Below are 23,083 nucleotides of genomic sequence, written 5' to 3' on the forward strand. Positions count from 1 at the left end.
TACCGCCTTAATAATGGACGCTGTCAATCAGCCAACTGCCATTATCTAGGCACTAATAAAGTTTGAAAAAAAAACACAAAGACAATTCTTTTTTATTGAAATAAGAAATCCCCAACAAAACCCTCGTTAACCATTTTATTAAAATTTGAAAAAACGCAGATCTACGCAGTAGTCCAACGAATCGTAGATGTAGTCCAATCGGTACATCAAAATCTGCAACAACATAAAAAAACAGTTATCAATGTGAACAATACCAATACTTCTACTCACCTACACACATATATACACGCACACACAAACAAACAACCATACACAGACACACACATATATACACAAACACAACAAGATATACACACACACATAAACAGACAAACACACACATATACACGAACTCACACATATACAAACAAAAACACACATATCCAAACACACACACACACAGTTATACACACATACACGAACACATATACACAAACACATATACAAACAAAAACACACATACCCAAACACACATATACACAAACACATATACACAAACACACCCATATATACACACAAACACACACCCATATACACACATATACACATATACAAAAACACACACAAACATCTACACACAAACATATACACAAATACACCCATATATACACAAACATATACACAAAACACATATACACAAACACACCCATATATACACACACACATATAAAAACAAAAACAGACAAAGTCACATACCCAAACACACATATATACACAAACACACACATACACAAACACGGTTTCTTTTAAATGCTGCTGGGGAACCCGCTCGATCCACTATATAAGGCTGCGCTACAGTGCAGCATTTAAAAGAAACAGGATCCTGACCTGTCCATAGAGTTTAAGGCAGCACAGAGTATTTCAGGAGATGAGCGTGCAGATTCAGTGCTGCTGCGAACTCTGCTCTTACCATTACGTAGCTCTCAGTCTGTTACCTCTCCTCCACTCCTGTCCTCCAGAACACCTTCACATGATTGGCAAGTCACCACGTAATGGTAAGAGCAGAGTTCACAGCAGCACAGAGTATTTCAGGAGATGAGCGTGCGGATCTTGTGCGGGGTGGTGACTTGCCAATCATGTGAAGGTGTTATTGAGGACAGGAGTGGAGGAGAGGTAACAGACTGAGCTACGTAATGGTAAGAGCAGAGTTCACAGCAGCACTGAATCTGCACGCTCCTCTCCTGAAATACTCTGTGCTGCTGTGAACTCTGTTCTTACCATTACGTAGCTCAGTCTGTTACATCTCCTCCACTCCTGTCCTCTATAACACGTTCACATGATTGGCAAGTCACCACCACGCACAAGATCCGCACGCTCATCTCCTGAAATACTCTGTGCTGCTGTGAACTCTGCTCTTACCATTACGTGGTGACTTGCCAATCATGTGAAGGTGTTCTTGAGGACAGGAGTGGAGGAGAGATAACAGACTGAGAGCTACGTAATGGTAAGAGCAGAGTTCACAACAGCACTGAATCTGCACGCTCATCTCCTGAAATACTCTGTGCTGCCTTAAACTCTGTGGACAGGTCAGGATTCTGTTTCTTTTAAATGCTGCACTGTAGCGTAGCCTTATATAGTGGATCGAGCAGGTTCCCTAGCAGCATTTAAAAGAAACAGGATCCTGACCTGTCCACAGAGTTTAAGGCAGCACAGATTATTTCAGGAGATGAGCACGGGCAGCCGTTCGTTTTTCCGAGCCGTGCTCCCATCATGCACACGACCGTAAAAACACCCGTTATTGCGGGTCGTAATTACGACCCGCAATAACGGGCTCATAGACTTCTGTTACCCACGGGTACCTTTCCGTTTTCTCACGGGAAGGTGCCCGTGCCGTTAAAAAAATAGAACATGTTCTATTTTTCTATTTTACGGGCCGTGCTGCTATAATTATAATGACAGCACGGTTCGCAAAAGCGGCCGGCTGCCCGTGGCCGGCCGGCCGTGCTCGTAGTTACGAGTCGTAATTACGAGCACGGCCCGTAAAATAAAAAAATAGAACATGTTCTATCTTTTTAACGGCACGGGCACCTTCCCGTGAGAAAACGGGAAGGTACCCGTGGCTAACAGAAGTCTATGGGCCCGCTATTTCGGGTCGTAATTACGACCCGTGATAACGGGTGTTTTTATGGTCGTGTGCATGAGGCCCCGTAATGACGGGTGGCTACATGTGTGCACCCGTCATTACGGCAGCGTTGCTAGGCGACGTCAGTAAGGGTATGTGCACACACACTAATTACGTCCGTAATTGACGGACGTATTTCGGCCGCAAGTACCGGACCGAACACCCTGCAGGGAGCCGGGCTCCTAGCATCATATTTATATACGATGCTAGGAGTCCCTGCCTCTCCGTGGAACTACTGTCCCGTACTGAAAACATGATTACAGTACGGGACAGTTGTCCTGCAGAGAGGCAGGGACTCCTAGCATCGTACATAAGTATGATGCTAGGAGCCCGGCTCCCTGCACTGTGTTCGGTCCGGTACTTGCGGCCGAAATACGTCCGTCATTTACGGACGTAATTAGTGTGTGTGCACATACACTAAATAGTCACTGTTCAGGGTGCTGAAAGAGTTAACTGATCGGCAGTAACTGTTTCAGTACCCTGGACAGTGACTACCGATCACAGTACCTGTAAAAAAAAAGACGTTCATACTTACTGAGAACTTTCTGCTTCCTCCAGTCCGGTCTCCTGGCCGTTGCCTTGGTGACGCGTCCCTCTCGACATCCGGCCCGACATTCCTTGATGACGATGCAGCCTTGTGAGCGCTGCAGCCAATCACAGGCTGCCGCGGCCTCTGCAGCCAATCACAGGCTGCAGAGGCCTCTGCAGCCAATCACAGGCTGCCGCGTCAGAAAAGGTCGGACTGGAGGAAGAAGAGGGACTCGTCAACAAGACAACGACCGGGTACGTATGAAATGCTTTTTATTTTATTTTTAATCAGCAGCCTCTTTTCTCTATCAGTGATTGATAGAGATAAGTGGCTGCCGATTTGTATAATGTTTTTGACCGGGTTCGGTCAAAACGGGTTCGGCCGAACCCGGTGAAGTTCGGATTCGCTGCGAACCGAACTTTACCGGAAGTTCGGACCGAAACCGGGTTCGGTTGTCCCGGTTCGCTCATCTCTAATTATGTGTTTTAATGGGTGTTTTTAAACACTTTGTACAACTATCTATGTCCTAATAAAGTATTTTTTTGTATTTTTGGCTATATTCACTGTTGGTTGTTATTATAGCATTTAGGGAAAACTTTTGGTTTAATATAGGGGTCTGGTCTTGGGTCTCTATTTTTTTTATTTTTCTTGGTCTAGTCTTGGGTCTGATTTAAAAGAGTTATCTCAAGATTGATATTTATCACCTACCCACAGGATAGGTGATAAATGTCTGATTGCTGGGGGCCCCCCCTGGGGTGAGGAGTTTGAATGGAGTTTGAGTATGTGCCCGTCATTCCATTCAATGTCTATGGGACTGATGGAAATGTCTGAGTACTGTACTCGGCTTTCTCCATCATCGCCATAGATTTATAACGGAGCTGCAGTGCACTTGCTCATCTGCAGCTCCATTTAAAGTTCTCCACAATGCGGTCATGAAGTAGGGAGCTTGTGATCTCGTTCTAGTGATCTGTTGGGGTCCCATAAGTAGGGCCCCAGCAATCAGACATTTATCGCGTACCCTGTGAATAGGTGATAAATGTCCATCTTGGGACAACCCTTTTAATTTTGGGAGTCTGGTGTATGAATTGATATACATGCCTGGTCTAGGGTCTGATTTCATTTAAGGGTCTAGTTTGGGATTTGTTGTCTTCCATGCTCCCATCCTGCATTTTCATGTGGCTGAACATGCGTGTGGTACCAGGTCTTTCTAGTTACACCCCTGTAGGCAGGGGTGGGAATCAGCCAATTCTCCCTGGTGCTGCCAAACGGGTTGTTGAAACAGCAGAAATATTGCAGAACCACAGAGAAGAAGGACCCCAACACACTTAGGTTTAATTGTATCTGTGTCCTCGGGATGCGGATACAATTGATTAAAATAAGTTTCAGCAGCAAGTACAAATGAGCCCTAGGTTCCCTGACCCACCAGTCAGTGGCAACAGCCCTTTTTTAGATGCAAAGCAGTGAGATGACATCATGATGCCTCATGGAAATGAGGACAGGTGAGGTTATGGGGCACCTAATATATGTGGTGTTGTTTTAGTGGACACCATGCTTGCTACTATTTTTGGGGGCATCTGTATGTGTGGCACTATTTTTGTGGGTATTATTGAGGGCGGTATATGTGACACTAAAAATGGACAGAATCCACAGCACTGGACCAAGTGTGGGTGCATGCCTCAACAGGACCAGGTCCACAGTCCCTTGTAGTAGACAAAAATGACAGACAAAGAGGCAGCACTTCCAAATAGAATATCAGCTTTATTCACCCGTGCAACGTTTCAGTCCAGCAGGACCTTTCTCGTGCTTGAGAAAGGTCCTGCTGAACTGAAATGTTGCACGGGTGAATAAAGCTTATATTCTATTTTGAAGTGCTGCCTCTTTTTCTGTCATTTTTGTCTACATGTGACACTATCATATTAGGAGGCAGAGTGTGAATAATATTTTAAAATAAATGGGTAGTATTATAGCAGTAGCAGCATGACACAGTATGAGGGTAGTTGCAGGCACAATACTGGGACATTAGCAGCCTCAGTATTAGAGGTCAGCAGACTATGTCTATGTAAGGCAGTTACACTGGTAAGGAGGGCAGCAGGATGAGGAGTTTGTGTTGTTAGAAAGCGCAAAGATGAAAAGGAGCCAAAGACATCTGCGCGGCAAACTGCAAAGAGAAGTGGTGATCGGGAGAAGTCATAATGGCGGTCTGGACCGGATGGAGAAGCAGAGAGAACGACTTCAAACAGAGAAGAAGTCAGCTGTGATTCACTAAATTAAATTATTTATTTAGTACTGGATTCACTCATAAGGTCCGCATAGAGATAATGGGTGATGCCATTCTTGTTTGTAAAAAAAAAACAACTTCCAGCATACCCTTACTACTGTTCAGGCCATACTGGGAGCTGTAGTTTCACATGATACAAACTATGAGTATTACACAGCAGGGCTTAAACTGACTTCATAATTTATCTCTCTACAGATCTTAGTTCTTGCACTGTATTTGTAAACTCAGCTTATTTCTGGTACAGATTTTAGGCACTAAGCTTGGCTCTGATATAGTATTGATTAGTTCTAATATTATAATTATTTACTGGTTCTTAGTTGTGGTACCCTATTTATTTTTTCTTCTTTGATCTGTTAGAATATTTATGTACTGAGCTTAGTTCTGGTACAAAATTATGTACTGGGCTAAGTTCTGGTACTGTATTTATAAATTAAGTGTCTGGAGGCATGTGGAAAATAAATCTGGCGCGGGGCCTGCAGCGGGTGATGTAAATCCACTTTGTCACCAAGGGATTTGAAGTAGGACAGAGTCTAAGGTGACCCCTGGTTTTTACTCTTTAACCCCTATACAGGGACCTGGATATCGTTGCAGGGGAACCCCAGCTCTCTATCCCTAGAGTAGTCTTTCTGGTGACGGCCAACGAGAACAGGCAAAGTACAAAATCAATAGACAGTATGCAAACTCAGGTTGAGCAAAAGATAAGGCCTGACGGCAAAGGTTTATCACGAGTCACTAGCAAGAGTTTAGGGCAGGTGGCATGGCAAGGATAGTCAAAAAGTAAAGGCAGAGGTCAATCACAGGATATCCAAAAAAGTGATCACAGGAAAACACTAGACTAGCTAGAAAGAACCTAATTGCTCAGCCAAGATGTACATGGAAAGGAGGATCTTTTATATCTTTGTAAAGTTGGTGGATATTTTGGTGCATGCTGGCCCTTTAAGGCAGGGAGAGTCAGCGTGCGCACTATAAGCAGGAGTCAGCAGTGTAGGAGGCCACCAGAAGCAGAGATCGGGTGAAATGTGCGCCGCCGGCCAGAAGCAAGAAGACGGGATTTGGTAAGTACGGTGGCGATGCCGGGAAGCGTCAGCTATTACAGTATCCCCCCTTACGCCCCTCTTTTTAGGATTGTGGGAAAACAGATGATAAAATTCTCACCCTTTCCGATGTATGAAATATACTGATGTTATAGCCGGGTAGGGGCAGTAAGGATTGGGCTCACGGGCTACAGCCGACACGTCACTCTAATTATCCCACGTTTAACCCTTTAGATGCCGCACTTAATAGTGACCGTGGCATTTAGAGTGTTCGAAAGAAGGGGCGACCCCCTCTGACAGCCCATCACATCCCCCTGCGACGTGATCACGGGGTGCCGCTGGTTGTTATGGCAGCCTGGGGGCCTAATGAAGATCTGCCATCTTTGTACTCCTATGAAGGGCTTTAAAGTGACTGTCAGTATAGTGATATTCTGTAATACATTAGTATTGCAGTATATCATGCAAGCGATCCAATGATCACTGGTTCAAGTCCCCTATGAGGACTAATAAAAAAAGTAAAACTACTTTTTCCTTGTAAAAGTAGTACATTTAAAAAAAACAAAACAATATAAATTTGGTATTGCCGTAATCGTATTGACCTACAGAATAAGGTTAACATGTAATTTTAATTGTATGGTAAACACCAAAAAACAATGGAGGAATCACAGTTTTTTTCATTTTCTACCCCAAGAAGAATTTGTTTTCCCTTTCCCTTGTACATTATATGGTACAATAAATGGTTCCATTAAAAACTACAACTCGTCCCACAAAAATCAAGCCCTCATAAGGCTATATCGATGGAAAAGTAAAAAAGTTATGGCTTTTGGAAGGTGGGGAGGATAAAAGTAAAATGAAAATCTGAAAAATGGCTGTGGCAAGAAGGGGTTAATAGAAAGGCAGATCAGACAGACTCGAAATCCTGACTGATCATCTGTGTGTTTAATGGAGAAGTTGAACAAGCACATTGAGCATCTGAGGCTGAACAGGTACAATGATAACATTGACTGAGTGCCTCTGTGCTGAGCAAAGAGCACACTTTTGGCATGATAAAGTAAATTGGTAATATAGCAGGAAAGAAGGTTTGAGCAGTCTTTACAGAAAACATAGAAGTGAAATAACAGCAAATATACCGTCTTATATAGCCTAACATTTTTATGTAAACTTAACAATAACTCATCAATCTATTTATGTTAAACGATAAGCACATGTCAATTATTACACAAAAAAAAAATCCCAGCAATTCCTTCCTTTATATTCTCCTCTCTTTTGATCCTATGTTGTGTTATAAAGAAATCAAAATTGTAAGAAATAAATAATTATATGTGTTCCAGGAGGAAATCATTTTCCCCTTCCTCCTTCTCAGTAACCTGTGTTTGGGTAGAACGTAAGTTATTGCAGAAGTACCCCCCCCCCCCCCATTTCTCTGTCTAGAAAAGGAGAACAAAAATTAATAGAATAGAATAGGAGAACAAAAATGTATACTACAAAAATGGTACTACCCCTTATCTAAACCCTGGAAAAGAAGTGATTAGGAATAGCAACTCTATTTATAGTTGGTGATGCCTGCTGTTAAAAGTCAAACTGACTCTTTCCTGGTCAAACAATCAAAGAAAATTTAGAGAAAACGATAGCATCATCAGAGTAAATATAGTTATTTATTCATGCCAAATAATTTGTGCGTTAAAAAAAATGGTGTAATGTCGGCTCCATACAAGTGAGACCTTTTTCAAGCCTAGTGTTACATATAGTGTAATTCCCCATTTTATATATGGTCTAACCAATCACATTACATCACCAATTAGACAATCTACCAATGACGTAATCGAAAGCAATAAAAAATATATACAGTCAAGTTATTCTCAAGTGCATAAAAACATTTATACGTACATATTTCATAGTAAGTATTAGATAAACATATCCCAGCAAGACGATGGTCCAGTAATGAGCCTATACATCCACATGGCAGTTCCGTGTGTAAACTGTGCATGTCTGCAACTATCACTTTAAATTTTCCGGTCCATAGTCTAAACAATCATACACAAAGTGTTCCATTAACCCCGGAGTTGTGTCCCCAGCTCCTCATTCTGAGACACACACCAGGGCAAAATACCTTTACTCCATATTTTGATCCTGAACTGAGCCTCTTTATTTAATGTACAGCCAACGTGTGGGATCAATTCTCCAACAATCCATATCAATTTAAAAAATAAAAATAAAACCGAAAAAACCCACAACAAAGTAAGGGAGCTTCTCCAATTTTTAATTTATATATTGTTTCCTCTCAATCTTCTATTGCTTGTCTAAACCCCGTCACCCAAAACTGGAAAAGATTAGAAGGAATGTATAATCAAAATATAACACATTATTTAAATATTTTAATAGGCTGGCATTTTACAGCTTTCTGCAGCTCAACTATCAGCTTTGCTGTATAGACTTGGGCAGTAAAAGCAGAATCATCTCATTATTATTGGAGAACAGATGGGGCCCTGGGTAAGGCAGGATAGTAACACTATACACACAGATAGGCACTGTATGGGAATTCAGTGCTGTTCCTGTAGATTAAAATGTGATTTATTTCCAAAAGACACTTCAGTCACTCAGGGTTATTAAGTTTCAGCAAAAAAATACAGCGGCTACCTGGGACAGCAGGTAGTGGCCTGTATCATGAATGTATGTACTTGTAAGAGGTTCATTACTTATTTTCAAATATACAGGCCGACACTCCATCCACAGGGGAAGGTGTTCAATTTGGCCCCAAACCCCCCCCCCCCCCAAGCTCCCTACGTCTATCCCTTCCTCCATACCACAGAATTTTTTTATACTTGACCCTTTTTTTTTTTTTTTGGGCGGGAAGGGGTAACCAGGCCATTTATAAAACAGAGTCTGTGAAAGCTGCAGCAGTTGTGGGTGTCCATGGTAGTGGTAGCAATGGCAGCCAGAGGCGTCACTTGAAGTTCCAGGACAGAGACATTTTTACGTGGGCCCTTGGGCGATAGTTAAATTATTTTATCCACCCAGTGCACCGTGTTCCAAATTATTATGCACATTGGATTTAAGTGTCATAAACATTTAATTATTAGTTTTTCAATTAAACTTATGGATGGTATTGTGTCTTAGGGCTCTTTTGATCATTGTAATCAATCTCAGACACCTGTGATAATTAGTTTGCCAGGTGTGTCCAATCAAAGGAAAACTACTTAAGAAGGACATTCCACATTATTAAGCAGGCCACAGGTTTCAAGCAATATGGGAAAGAAAAAGGATCTCTCTGCTGCCGAAAAGTGCGAAATAGTGCAATACCTTGGACAAGGTATGAAAACATTGGATATTTCAAGATTTAAGCGTGATCATCGTACTGTGAAAAGATTTGTGGCTGATTCAGAGCACAGATGGGTTCGTTCAGATAAAGGCATAATGAGGAACGTTTCTGCCAGACAAATTAATAGGATTAGGAGAGCAGCTGCTAAAATGCCATTGCAAAGCAGCAAACAGGTATTTGAAGCCGCTGGTTCCTCTGGAGTCCCGCGAACCTCAAGGTGTAGAATCCTCCTGAGGTTTGCAAGTGTGCATAAAGCTATTATTCGGCCACCCCTAAACAATGCTCACAAGCAGAAACGGTGGCAGTGGGCTCAGAAATACATGAAGACTAATTTTCAAACCGTGTTGTTTACTGATGAGTGCCGTGCAACCCTGGATGGTCCAGATGGATGGAGTAGTGGATGGTTGGTGAATGGCCACCATGTCCCAACAAGGCTGCGACGTCAGCAAGGAGGTGGCGGAGTCATTTTTTGGGCTGGAATCATGGGGAGAGAGCTGGTAGGCCCCTTTAGGGTCCCTGACGGTGTGAAAATGACCTCTGCAAAGTATGTAGAGTTTATGACTGATCACTTTCTTCTGTGGTACAAAAAGAAGAACCGTGCCTTCCGTAGCAAAATTATCTTCATGCATGACAATGCACCATCTCATGCTGCAAAGAATACCTCTGTGTCATTGGCTGCTATGGGCATAAAAGGAGAGAAACTCATGGTGTGGTCCCCATGTTCCCCTGACCTCAACCCTATTGAGAACCTTTGGAGCATCCTCAAGCAAAATATCTATAAGGGTGGGAGGCAGTTCACATCAACAGAAGCTCTGGGAGGCTATTCTGACATCCTGCAAAGATATTCAAGCAGAAACTGTCCAAATACTCACAAATTCAATGGATTCAAGAATTGTGAAGGTGATATCAAAGAAGGGGTCCTATGTTAACATGTAACTTGGCCTGTTAAGTTTTTTTTTTATTGAAAGAGCTTTTGATTTCTGTAAATATGACCTCCTGATGCTGCAAATTCAACAAATTACCATTTTAGTTCTCTTTACAACCTTTAAAATGTTTTGATCTCTGTTGTGCATAATAATTTGAAACAGTGCATTTTGAGTTTTTTTACTTCTAAAAAAAAATCTGTTATCATTAGGAGATTTGTTCAATAAAATTTGCATTATACTCCAACGGTTGATGGCTTGAAGATTATACTGACTGTGCATCGACTATTTAGGAAAATCAGCGAAAAATAACATTTGCAAAATAACACATACTGTATATAGCATATATCATGTTAGTTCGTTTGTTTTTTGGAGGGGGAGGGGCTGTCTTTCTAGTTAACCCAGCACCTCAGGATCCCTTAATGCCGCCTTAATTGAATTTTACAGAATATGTTTTCACATAGAAACATACATTTAATTCATCCCAATTAGTAATTAAACAGAGCTCAATTATTTGGATAATCAAACAATATGCTTCATCTGCCGTTCATAAAAAGGGAAGATTTTATCCAAAGTTTTAATTATCTTTTTTCAGAAAACAATCAGTTGCATTTCTTGAGGGATTGCATCAACTTATTTATAAATGTCTCCAAGGAGTGTTTCCAGATAACCAAAATTTTCAAGGTATTTTTCACACTCTGTGAAACTCTATGAAAACTATTTATCTTTTGAATATTTGAAAGATAGCAAAAAATCTATTTGATTTTTTTTTACTTTGCGTATACACAGAGAAATAATGCATTGTATTGTTATGTGATTATTAGAAGGAGTTGGCAGAAAAAAAGAAAAACAGTTTGTATGTTTTACTTGTCAAATTTGTGACATAACATGGGTAACAATTTTTCCGATTGTATATTTTGGTTTGTTTGTTAAAAGCATTTTCTTGACTATTGATCTCATTTAAATTGCTACAGAAGTAAACAATATAATTTCCTATTCCTCTTCTCATTAATAATAAATAAATTCCTTTTGTTTGTGTTGGAATTAGCAGTCATTCTTCCTTGTCTTAATATGAAAGCCCATGACATCTGTTTTTTCAATGCACATGGTATAAAAAAAAAAAAAAAATCTCATGTCTCTTCTGCTCTGAAGATTTCAAAGGCTTTCACTGTGGTTTAAATCCTTTGAAGGCAGGGTAATCAAAGAGAAAATTTATCAGAGGTACATTTTTTGTTTTCTCAACAATGAAAATAACAAAGCATAGCCATTCCTTAGATTTGATGCACTCAACATCAGACAGTCGCAAAAGACAATCAGGATTTTCAGAGGTTTAGAGAAGTTCTGACACTATTGAACAAGAGAAACGGTTCAGCTATGTTTTTTTTTTATTCACCTTCAAAAATTACCTTCTAGTAGCAAAGTTTGGCAATGAAATAGATCATTTCTATGTTGTGACAAGTCGGTAGACATTGTAAATTGAGTTGCTGATCACTGTCGGGTTATCAAGGACTATATCTTATCTTTCGTCTGGAAGATATTTCAATAGATTTTGATAACATTGAGAAAGAGGTTGTTCCCTTTCACCATTCTTATTACATTGCTATAAATAGTTTTTCAGTATTGAAGTCTTAATAGTCCTACATAGAATGATTTCACGTTATAGAAGTGCTTATAGCATTCTTGGCATACCATAATGAGTATATCCATGAATAACCTTATTTGTGACAATACATTTATTACTCTTTTGATAAAAATAAAGTAAAGGAAAAAATAATAAAACATGCAGGAAAAGGATATGTAATAATTTGAGAGTATAAAATGGATTTACAGAAAATGTAAAGGGATTATATGATCCTGTGTTTTTTAACTAATTGAAAATATATACCATATAAAAGAGAAAATTACATATTGACTTTCTATGGGTGACTGTTGTGAGCATGCTCTGTAACAAGTGTGCGTTAGAAGCGTTACCATTCATTTTAATCTGCTCTCTGAAGAAAATGAGATGACTTGTGAGCCTGCCCTATTGTACACAGCACAAACGGAAAATTGATCGCTTAATGGGAAGTATCAGTGGAAATTTTGATGCTGAAGAATTCATCTTTGTTTTTCAAATGGATAATGACATTGCAGATAAAACAACACCTTCAAAATAAAATAAAAATTAACATTAAGGTCAGGATGACTCACACAGTTTTGATGCAGTGTTTGGTGTAGTTTTTGGCGCAGAATTTTTAGCCAAAGCAAGTAGTGGATCAAAAGGGAAGGAAAGGTATAAAGAATCGACTAAGGGCATGACCACACGTGGCGGATTTCTTCCGCAACTGTCCGCATCAATGCCGCACAGAATCTGCGTTGCAGATTCTGCTGCGGATCTGCACAAAATGTGCAGTACATTGATGCGGACTAGCTGCTGCGGACTGCGGGAAAAGTGCTTCCCTTCTCCCTATCAGTGCAGGACAGAGAGAAGGGACAGCACTTTCCCTAGTGAAAGTAAACGATTTTCATACTTACCGGCCGTTGTCTTGGTGACGCGTCCCTCTTTCGGCATCCAGCCCGACCTCCCTGGATGACGCGCCAGTTCATGTGACCGCTGCAGCCTGTGCTTGGCCTGTGATTGGCTGCAGCCGTCACTTAGACTGAAACGTCATCCTGGGAGGCCGGACTGGAGACAGACGCAGGGAGTTCTCGGTAAGTATGAACTTATATATTTTTTAACAGATACATGTATATTGAGATCGGTAGTCACTGTCCCGGGTGCAGAAACAGTTACTGCCGATCGCTTAACTCTTTCAGCACCCTGGACAGTGACTATTTACAGACGTCTCCTAGCAACGCTCCCGTCATTATGGGAGCCCCATTGACTTCCTCAGTCTGGCTGTAGACCTAGAAATACATAGGTCCAGCCAGAATGAAGAAATGTCATGGTAGTAAAACCAATACGCTCCGCAGCACACATAAGATCTGCGGACTTCATTGCGGAATTTTGACTCTCCATTGAAGTCAATGGAGAAATTCCGCCATGAGTCCGCCACTGCTCCGCAACAGACAGAGCATGCTGCGGACACCAAATTCCGCTCCGCAGCCTATGCTCCGCAGCGGAATTTTACGCCTCGTCTAAACGAACACTGCTAAATTAAAGTGTAAGTCAATGGACAAACGGCACCGCTGCGGATTAACGCTGCGGAGTGTCCGCAGCGGAATTTAAGTGAAATTCCGCCACGTGTGAACCCAGCCTAATGTATCTCCTTTCATTTGCGTCCACTCCTAAAAAAAAATTGCCAAAAACTACACCAAAACTGCATCAAAACTGTGTGTGTGATCTCGGCCTTTAAGACATATAAAAGAGGTAAAATAATGATCTTGACTGAGGCTAAATAAAAATTTAAAAAAATTACTTCATGCTCTGTGTTTAAAACCCACATTGGGCAGATTTATTAACACTGTCTTAAATTTGGACAACTTAGAATTATACTAGTTAAGCCAAATTTACCACAGCGACTGGATGATAAATTTGATGAACATTTAGACACTTCTGTCTAACTTTAGACCTCCACTTGGTAGACTTACTTCAGACAAATTTTGGTGCAATTTGGCGCATCTTACGTTACACCCATTTTCTGCTAAGCCCACTCCTCATCGAGCGAGTCGAAAGCCTCTGTTCTTTATGGCACATATGATTAATAAATATGTATAAATTGATTTGCCCTAAAAAGAAGGTGCTACTCAGGCCAGAATTCTGGTGCAGCACCAATAGTCAGTTACCTCTATCTAGAGCTAGCTGTGCTACATTTAAACCCCAAACCTCCGCATGCCATATGGTGTGGTGTTTTTATCATGTAAAAACTGTAAATGCAATGGGGCAAATATATTATTAGTGGCTAAAAACTACACAAAGCAGGCAGATGTGCCAAATTTATCACAGTGGCACATGCTATATGATAAACTTGGTGCATCTAATTAGACATGTTAGATACTTTTCTCTTCCTTACGCAACCTCTTGGTTGGCTTACTTTACACCAATATTTATCACCAAAATGTTGGTAAACCTTGGTGCATTTTAAGCCACACCCCCTTTTGCTAAGCCATGTCCCGGTGCAAAAAGTGTCTAAAATACATAATAAAACGAACACAAGGCATGTGCACCAGTTTTTTTTGGCATAAATTTAGCCAGAATTCTGGCGCATTTAGCATTGAAAAACTCCCCAAAAGTGTTTTTTTTTTAATAGAAGTAGTTATAGAAACATTTCCTAGAACTGCTTCATTGAGAATCGATGTTGCTGATGATTATGTAAAAAAGCTGTTAGTTGCAGTAGTTTTTTTTTTTACTAATTAAAAATACATATGGAAACAGTCCCGTTTTCTAATTTGTTTTTTATTTTCTGAATGTACATTTTTATTCTATATTCCTTACATGGTTTTGGGGGCAGCCATCTTGTCTGAGTTCCTTTTCTTAATATTTTTTTATTTTCTGATTGTAAAATTGTATTTTATTTATATAATTATTAGGTCAGACATCTTGTTTGAGTTGTTGGAACCGCAGCTGCAGAGCTTTGCTTCACAGTACGTAAATTAACATAAAAAAACTATCAACTGTCTTCTATGGAAGAATGTTGTGAGCATGCTCTGTGTCATGCAGGTAGTGAGGATAGTAGCTGAGTAAGGCCTTATTCACAGGAACGTGTCTATTTTGCGCGCGCAAAAAACGCTGCATTTTGCGCGCGCAAAAGCTCAGTGTGTCAGCAGCGTATGATGCGTGGCTGCGTGATTTTCGCGTAGCCAGCATCATTATGACACTCTGTTTTTATGTTTACAATCAGAAAAGCATGTGATGCTTTTCAGTTTTCATTCATTCTTTTTACTCTTGTTGCACGAATCACGCGCGGCACCCGGAAGTGCTTCCATGTGCCGAGCGTGATTTGCTCGCACCCATGGACTTCAATGGGTGCGTGCTGCGCGAAACACGGCCAAATATAGGACATGTGGTGAGTTTTACGCAGCGCACATACGCTGCGTGAAATTCACTGACAGTCTAAATAGCTCCGTTCACTAACATAGGTCCGTGCGACGCGAGTGAAAATCACGCGCGTTGCACGGACGTATAACACGTTCGTGTGAATAAGGCCTTATAAAGAGAGTGAGAGTAAGATTGAGAGAGAGATCGAGAGAGAGGGAGGGGGAAAGAGAGAGAGGGAGAGAAAAAAATCTGGATCACATTTATCACAATCTAACTACTCACACTTTGAACTATATTTTTCATAATTCTCAGCTGCACCTATTTGAATATTGTTTTTTTTATTATATTCTCAATCATTTATTCCCTGAAAATGTGTTTCACATATTAATATGTAATTAATATGTATAAATGTGGTAATAGAAAAAACAATAACAAAAAAACCCATCCCAAATATAAAAAAAGAAACTGCAAGTAGCCTGTATAAAACTGGAATTTAAATCATTAGTCATATTCTCCATGTGTGTATCTGGTCACTATGATAAAACGCCACACTTGCAATAACACCCATTAAGCGGCCTGTGTAGACCTGACATTATAAGGGTTTTATTAATCTTTCTTCATGTCCACTATGTTTAAGAAGTTGTATTGTACATGACTGTTACAAGGAGATATTTAATTAGGGCTGATAGATTTTTCAAGTTTTTAAATGTATTTTGTTATTTATGTACAGATTGTATTTCTTTCTACTCTATCACCTTTTTGTATTTTAAATGATAATCTATGTTGATATGATAGTTCATTCTACATTAGTGTTCTAGATGAGACAATGTTCGGAAGCAATTTAAATGACATTCATTTAAATGTCAACTCTCATGCTTATGATTTTTCTGTAATTGGTTATTTAATTAAAATAATTCACGTAGTCATTAATTTAGACTACAACTTGCTATGCACTGACATGTTTTAATTATATGGTATTAACAAAATTGATATCTTATGAAAAACCATTGTGAGATTTTAAAATATTGTGAGTTTCATAGATCATCTTCTTCGTGTACAAGAAAAGTTTTATTACACATGTCAAAGTGCAAACCATTGCATTCAGCCAAGAAACCTGACATGTTCATCGTATTCATGTAGCATTCTTAATTAACAAATAATGCTAAAATGATGTGCTTTTAGCTTCTGTGAATTGAAATGTGAGATTGCTTGTGATATGCGTGTAACAAATATTGTTTTTTTTGTTCTAATTGCAAAGTATGGGAAATCAGACATTTAATGTGCTCTACGCTCCATGAATTAAAATAAGCACTACATTGCTTTGACCTTTTCAATATTCTGTATTTTAATCCAATCTACTGTGATGGTGTATTTCCAAGGCAATCAGGTTTTGTTAATCACTGGAAAAGTCAGTTTTATTATTTTTTCTCTTACTTTAGGTTTCACGCTCCTTAGAGTTGCATGTTTACATGGTTAATATTGTTCTTTAAAGAGCAGTTCTACCCTAGAGTGGAATTCCATAAGTTAGTACAGATCGTATTCTATAAATGTTACAATCAGTGCAGCGCCTTTTTGTGGCACCCACTTTGGAATCACTTCCTTTTGCCCACAGAAGAGTAAATTAGAACAGACTTATCCCACACCTACTGTACATAGGCTTAAAGTCATTTATTTGACAAAATGTACTTAGTCACGAAATCTAACTAAATTTCTCTGCAGCGTTTGACACTGTAGACCACCAACTCCTACTCAGTATGCTCCACTCTATTGGCCACAAGTATACTGCGGTCTCTTGGTTTATTCCTACCTCTTTCACCACTCGTTCAGTGTATCATTTGCTGGCTCAACTTCTTCTCCTCTTTCCCTTGCTGTTGGGGTTCCACAGGGCTCAATCCTTGATCCTCTCCTCTTTTCTCTCTACATAGACCCTGTAAGAAAATCAGCAGATTTAGCTTCCAGAACCATGTCTACACTGATGATACTCAATTATATAACTCTTCCCGTGACAACACCATCTCTCTAATACAAAACACCAGTGATTGCTTGTCAGCTCTCTCTAACATCATATGAGATCTCTGCTGAAATAAATATTTTCTCACACTCTACTAACCTTACCTGATCCATTTCAGTACGTGGTACTACCATAACTCCTAGGCAGCACTCCCACTGTCCTGGGATAATAATTGACTCATCTTTTCTTTACTCCTTACATTCAATCATTTGATTGCTCATGTCACCTGCACCTCAAAAACATCTCCATAATCTACAGCTTTCTCACAGTAGAAACAACAAAAACTCTTATTGTTGCTCTGATTTATTCTCGTCTTGTCTACTGTAACTCATTACTATTTGGTCCTCCCCTCTCCAAACTTTCCCCTCTTCAATCGATCCTGAGTTCCACAGCCAAACTCATCTTTCTCTACCCTGCGCCAGTTACTGCACTGGTTGTCCATTAACTGTACAATGCAATATAAACTTATTCCTCTCACCCACAAAGCTCTCCACAGTGAGGCACCTCCCTATTTATCTTCCCTCATCTCTGTCTGCCACTCATACCGTTCTCTACATTCTGCTCACGATCTAAGATTAACAACCTCCATAATTTGAACCTCCCTCTCCCGTCTCCAAGACTTGTCCTGTGCTACACATGTTCTCTGTAATGCGTATCGCAGGAACAACAGATTTATTCCTAATGTTCACAATTTTAAGCATATTCTACAAACAACAAGCTCTCATACGGCTATATCAACAGAAGAATTAAAATTTTATATATCTGGAAATATGGCAACAAAAAAATGAGCAACCCAGAAGCCCTACAGTACCCCTCCTTACAGGCTAAATCCCCTTGGCTTTGGACCACTACACAGCACCACAACCAAGTGAATAGATCAAAAAGCTCCCCTTTCCATGTGTTCTTAGTGGACAAACTGAGAGCAGATAACTAGAAATCCATGATGTGTTGCAGCGAAATTGGTTGTCATGCGATAAATGTAACGGCACGTGCAATAATGAACAAGGAGGAGAACTATATAAATAATGAAGTGACCCCATGAAACAGCTGATCGGAGAGGGCACCGAATGTTGGTTTATTAATACTGATATTTAAGTATTGGCCATCAATTTTAGAAACCTGGATAACCCCTTTTATTAAGCAAATACCTAAAAAAAGTTTGTCTGAACTGTCATTTTGGAAATAAATTAGCAATGGACAAACTTAGTACGCATATATTACATTGTAATTTTAACATGTACATCAGGTTTAGTGTTTGGTTGTATTTAAAGGCTATCTACACTTTGAAAGAATTTTTTTTAAACAAATCAATGTTTTATGTGTTTTAAAACAACTTTTAAATTGACTTTTATATTATAAAAAATATATTTTACTTTTTAAGATACAGCTTCTATGTATACTGTATACATAGAAGATGCATCATTCTTTCTCAGCCAATACTGTCAGTTCAGCTGAGATCGGGTTCCGTGTGTCTCTGAAACACAGGATCCACTAATACCGAATATCTAAGTTATGAACGTAGGCTAGAAGTCAAAGATGATGTTAACAAAGTAGGCACAGTGCACAATAGCAAGAGAGTGTAGTCATATACTCTACCATGGACAGAGGAAGTAAAAACAGAAAATGAAATAATCTCTATAAGGCTTCATTCACATCTGTAGCGGGACCCCTTTCATGCGTTCTGTCTGAGCTTTCCGTCAGGGGAACCCATGAACGGAAAACAAACTGAAACATAGGTTTCCGTTTGTTTCAGTTTGGATTCTGTTCAGGGGTTCCCCTGATGGAAAGCTCAGATGGAACCCATGAACGGAGTCCCGATGCAGATGTGAAGGAAGCCTAACATCTTGTTAAATAGCATTAAATATCAAAAACATTGTGACTCTATTAAAACTGACACTCTCTATACTGACACTGGAGTTACTCTTAAAAGACCCAAAATCTTATATTACTACAAATAAATACTATCTAGTGTTGATGCTTCCATCAGTTGTTTCTCTGACAATTATTTCATCAACATAAAATATTTGTAATGCTCTTTACTGACAAGAAGGCCAAGAGTGTGTCTGGACTCCTGTCCCTGGCTTTGGTAGGTTGGGACTTGGGTGATGCTCAGGAGCAGCGGCACTATGTGAATTTGTCAAAAGTGGAGTTGATTGTAGCACAGGTGAAGTTTGGGAGCAGGTAAAGACGATAATTGACAGGGACCATTATTAAGTTGATGCAGGCTAACTTGGGGTGCGGAGTCTAAACAATCCCCCGCAAAGAGGTATGGACTTTGTCAATAGGATTCCCAGGTTGCGGTCCCAAGTATATTCCTTAATAGATGGTGGGTGCTGCAGATGGTAGGTAAAGGCCATATCGTAGTCAAATTTAGTAACAGGCAGGCGATGTCAGGTTCGGTAAACGGAATCAGGAGGCAAGATCAGGCTCACGCCAGTGGTCTGACCAGGGAGGTTGTGGTCTTTTCTGCAGGGGTTTATGATTCCATAGACAAACTTCAGCAAACTTCATTGTCACGGTCACGGTTTGTGGACCGTAGCGTGGAGGCAGCTGGCCAAGCAACAGAGCACACAATCAATACAAAGTCCCACTCTAGGGTAACTGAATAGTCCAGACAGTGACTGAGGCTTTAGCAGAAATTGGAAACGGGTGAAGAACAGCGACCACCTGGCTTGACGGGGGTTGAGTCGTTGAGCTGACTGGATAGGTGAGGTTCTTGTGGTCGGTGAAGATCAGGATGGGGTGAGCTGCGACCTCTTTCAGATGTCTCCACTCCTCCAGAGCCAATTTGATGGCCAGTAGCTCCCGATCCCCAATCGAATAGTTGCGCTCTGCAGAGGAAAAGTCTCGAGTAATTGCCACATACTACTGCCTTTCCTTTGGAATTCCTCTGAAACAGAAGTGCACCTGCACCGACAGAACAAGCGTCCACCTCCAATGAGAACTGCTAAGACACGTCAGGATGATGAAGGATCGAGGCTGAAGTGAAGGCTTTCTTGAGGCTAATAAATGCAGATTCTGCCTCTGGAGACCACACCTTGGCGTTCACACCCTTCTTTGTAAGGGTAGAGATGGGAGCCGTCAGTGATGAGAAGATTGGGATAAACTGCCGGTAGAAGTTGGACCTCAGGCCTTGAGGACATGGCCATTCCAGAACGGACTTTAATTTCTCACGATCCATCTTGAGACCTTGATCTGAGATGATGTAGCCCAGGAAGGGCAGAGAATTATTTTCAAAGACGCACTTCTCCAGCTTGGCATATAGACCATTCTCCCTTAATAGCAGTAGAACTTGACGGACATGCCTCTGATGAGTCGTCGGATCTGGGGAGAAAATCAAAATATCATTGAGATAGACTACAACACAGACATAGAGGAGATCTCAAAAGATATCATTGACGAATTAATGGAAGACCGCGGGAGCATTACACAGTCCCAAGGGCATCACAAGGTATTCGTAGTGCCTGTCTCGGGTGTTGAACCTCATCTTCCACTCGTCAGCTTGGCGGATTTGCATCAAATTATAAGCCCTACGCAAGTCTAATTTTGAAAAAACCCTGGCTCCTCGTATACGGTCAAACAGTTCGGATATAAGTGGCAACGGGTATTTGTTCTTGACCATGAACTGTTTTAGACCACGGTAGTCAATGCAGGGTCGAAGAGATCCATCTTTCTTTTTAACGAAGAAGAACACAGCCAGGGAGGAAGACTTTCGTATGAAACCCCTCTCCAAATTCTCCTTGATATAGACCGACATGGATTGAGTCTCTGGCAAGGAGCGAGGATATACCCCTCCATGGGGAAGAGAGGCATTTGGAACCAGTTCAATGGGGCAGTCATAAGTCCGATGTGGGGGCAGCGTCTCAGCCTCCCTCTTGCTGAAGACATCTACAAACTGAGCGAAATGAGGGGATAATCCTGCCAATGACTGAGGCAGAGGAGGCTGGACAGGATGGATCTGCAACAGACAGCGATCGAGACATTTGGAACCCCATTGGAGAAGCTTTCTGGAATTCCAGTCCAGGACTGGGGCATGTAGTCGAAGCCAAGGCAGACCCAGCAGAACAGGTTTGATGGCTTTGGAAAAAACAAGAAACAAAATCAGTTCCGAATGAAGGGCTCCAAATTGGAGCTTCAGCGGCTTGGTCTCAGATACAATCGGATTGGGCAGAGGCAGTCCATTCACAGAAGCAACAGCCAAAGATGTCTCCAGAGGAACTGTGGGCAACTGGGGACGATCCACTAGATCCTTTTGGATGAAGTTCTCCACGGACCCGGAGTCCAGATAGGCAGAAACCCGGTGCGTCTTCTCGCCGGACACTATGGTCACAGGAATGGGCAGCTTGGAATTTAATCTTTTATTTGGTACCATTCCGCCTAGGATCGTCTCCCCAAACAATCCTAGGCACTGGGGTCTCTCTGGCCTCTGGGGACACCAATGCACAACATGGCCTCCAAGGCCGCAATACAGACAAAGTCTTGCGTTGTCTTTCCTGGGTAGACAATTTGGCCCGGTCCATCTGCATAGGCTCCACTGGTGGGATGACTGAAGAGGACAGTAGGGATTGCTGGAAAGTAGAAGCCAGCCTAGGAAATACTCTCTCTCGGAGAACCTCTTGGGAACGCTCCCAGATCCTCATTTCAACCCGGGTGGCTTTTAGGATAAGATCGTCCAGGTTACGTGGCAAATCGCAAGCGGCCAGCACGTCTTTAATCCCAGAAAACAGTCCCTGCCAGAATGTGGTCACCGAGGCTTCATTTTTCCAAGTTAGTTCAGCAGCCAGGTTATGAAACTGAATGGCATACTCGCCCACGGAGAGGTCTCCCTGGTGTAGGGTCAGCAGGGATGCAGCAGCAGTAGAAACTCTCTCAGGTTCTTCAATTAATGAACGGAAAGTCCGTAAAAAGCACTGCAAGTCTGTTGGTCTTGCCGTGACTGAAGGTCTTGCATCTCTGCCAGCGTGGCTTGTGAGTGGAAGTGAGCGCTGGCGTCTCCTGGGAAGGAGATGTGAGCCAGCGCTCACAGACCCAATGCTGCAGCCGCCGGGGGGTAAGTAAACCCCGACGGTCCACAGCCATTGACGCTACAATCATTGTTATCCTCCTCAGCTCCCAGTGTTTAATAAAATTAAAAAGGTTATCCAACTTGTAAAACATTTTTTTAAAACAGCTGCAAATGTTACAGAACAAAAAAAGATTCAGTGCTCACCTCTACTTTCCTTCAAAGATCCAGCGCTGACGCTTCCCAGTCTTTGTCTACGAATGACCACCATGTGACCACTGCAGCCTATCAGAGGCATAATGGGTCACATGCCATATTCCTGTAGTCCTGGCATCAGGGCTCCCATTGCTGAGCGATGATGCTAGGAACATGCCACGTGATTGCTGTGGCCTCTGAGATCAGCGGGAAAATCCACTGGAACATCAGCGCTGGATGGCCGGGGGAAAGAAGAACTGAATACTGATTTGGTACTGTTGGATAACCCCTTTAACTACAAATTTAAAGCATATAACACAATGCACCTTTAGATAATTTCTAGGATTTGAAGGTCTATTTTGCACCAGTTAATATTTATGTTTCTACCAGTAGACAACCACTCAACAAGAATAGTGTACATAGGAACACAGCAGCTATTTCTCTGAGAAAACAATTGCTTCCTGTATAAAATTGGAAATCCAGCATATTTTGGTGTACTGGAACTAGGACAGCCTACTATCATTAACCCCTTCCCCCTGCTTGCATTCTGGGCCCTAATGACCATGCCATTTTTTACATTTTTCCATTGTCACATTCGAAGAGCTATAACTTATTTATTTTTGCGTTGACATAGCTGTATAAGGTCTTGTTTTCTGCGGGACAAGTTGTACTTT

At 41.2% G+C, this 23,083-nt stretch overlaps 1 long non-coding RNA gene across 1 annotated transcript in view; it reads left to right on the forward strand.

Moving 5' to 3' along the window:
- The first annotated feature begins 2,876 nt into the window (after positions 1–2,876).
- The window catches only part of LOC142740825 (uncharacterized), a 100,855-nt gene continuing 80,648 nt past the window's right edge, over positions 2,877–23,083 (forward strand). The window contains exon 1 of the long non-coding RNA XR_012880889.1: positions 2,877–2,944. This is a non-coding gene — a long non-coding RNA (uncharacterized LOC142740825). The remainder of the gene's footprint in view (positions 2,945–23,083) is intronic.

Source organism: Rhinoderma darwinii, chromosome 2 (genome assembly GCF_050947455.1).
Source record: "Rhinoderma darwinii isolate aRhiDar2 chromosome 2, aRhiDar2.hap1, whole genome shotgun sequence".
NCBI classification, from domain to species: Eukaryota; Metazoa; Chordata; class Amphibia; order Anura; family Rhinodermatidae; genus Rhinoderma; species Rhinoderma darwinii.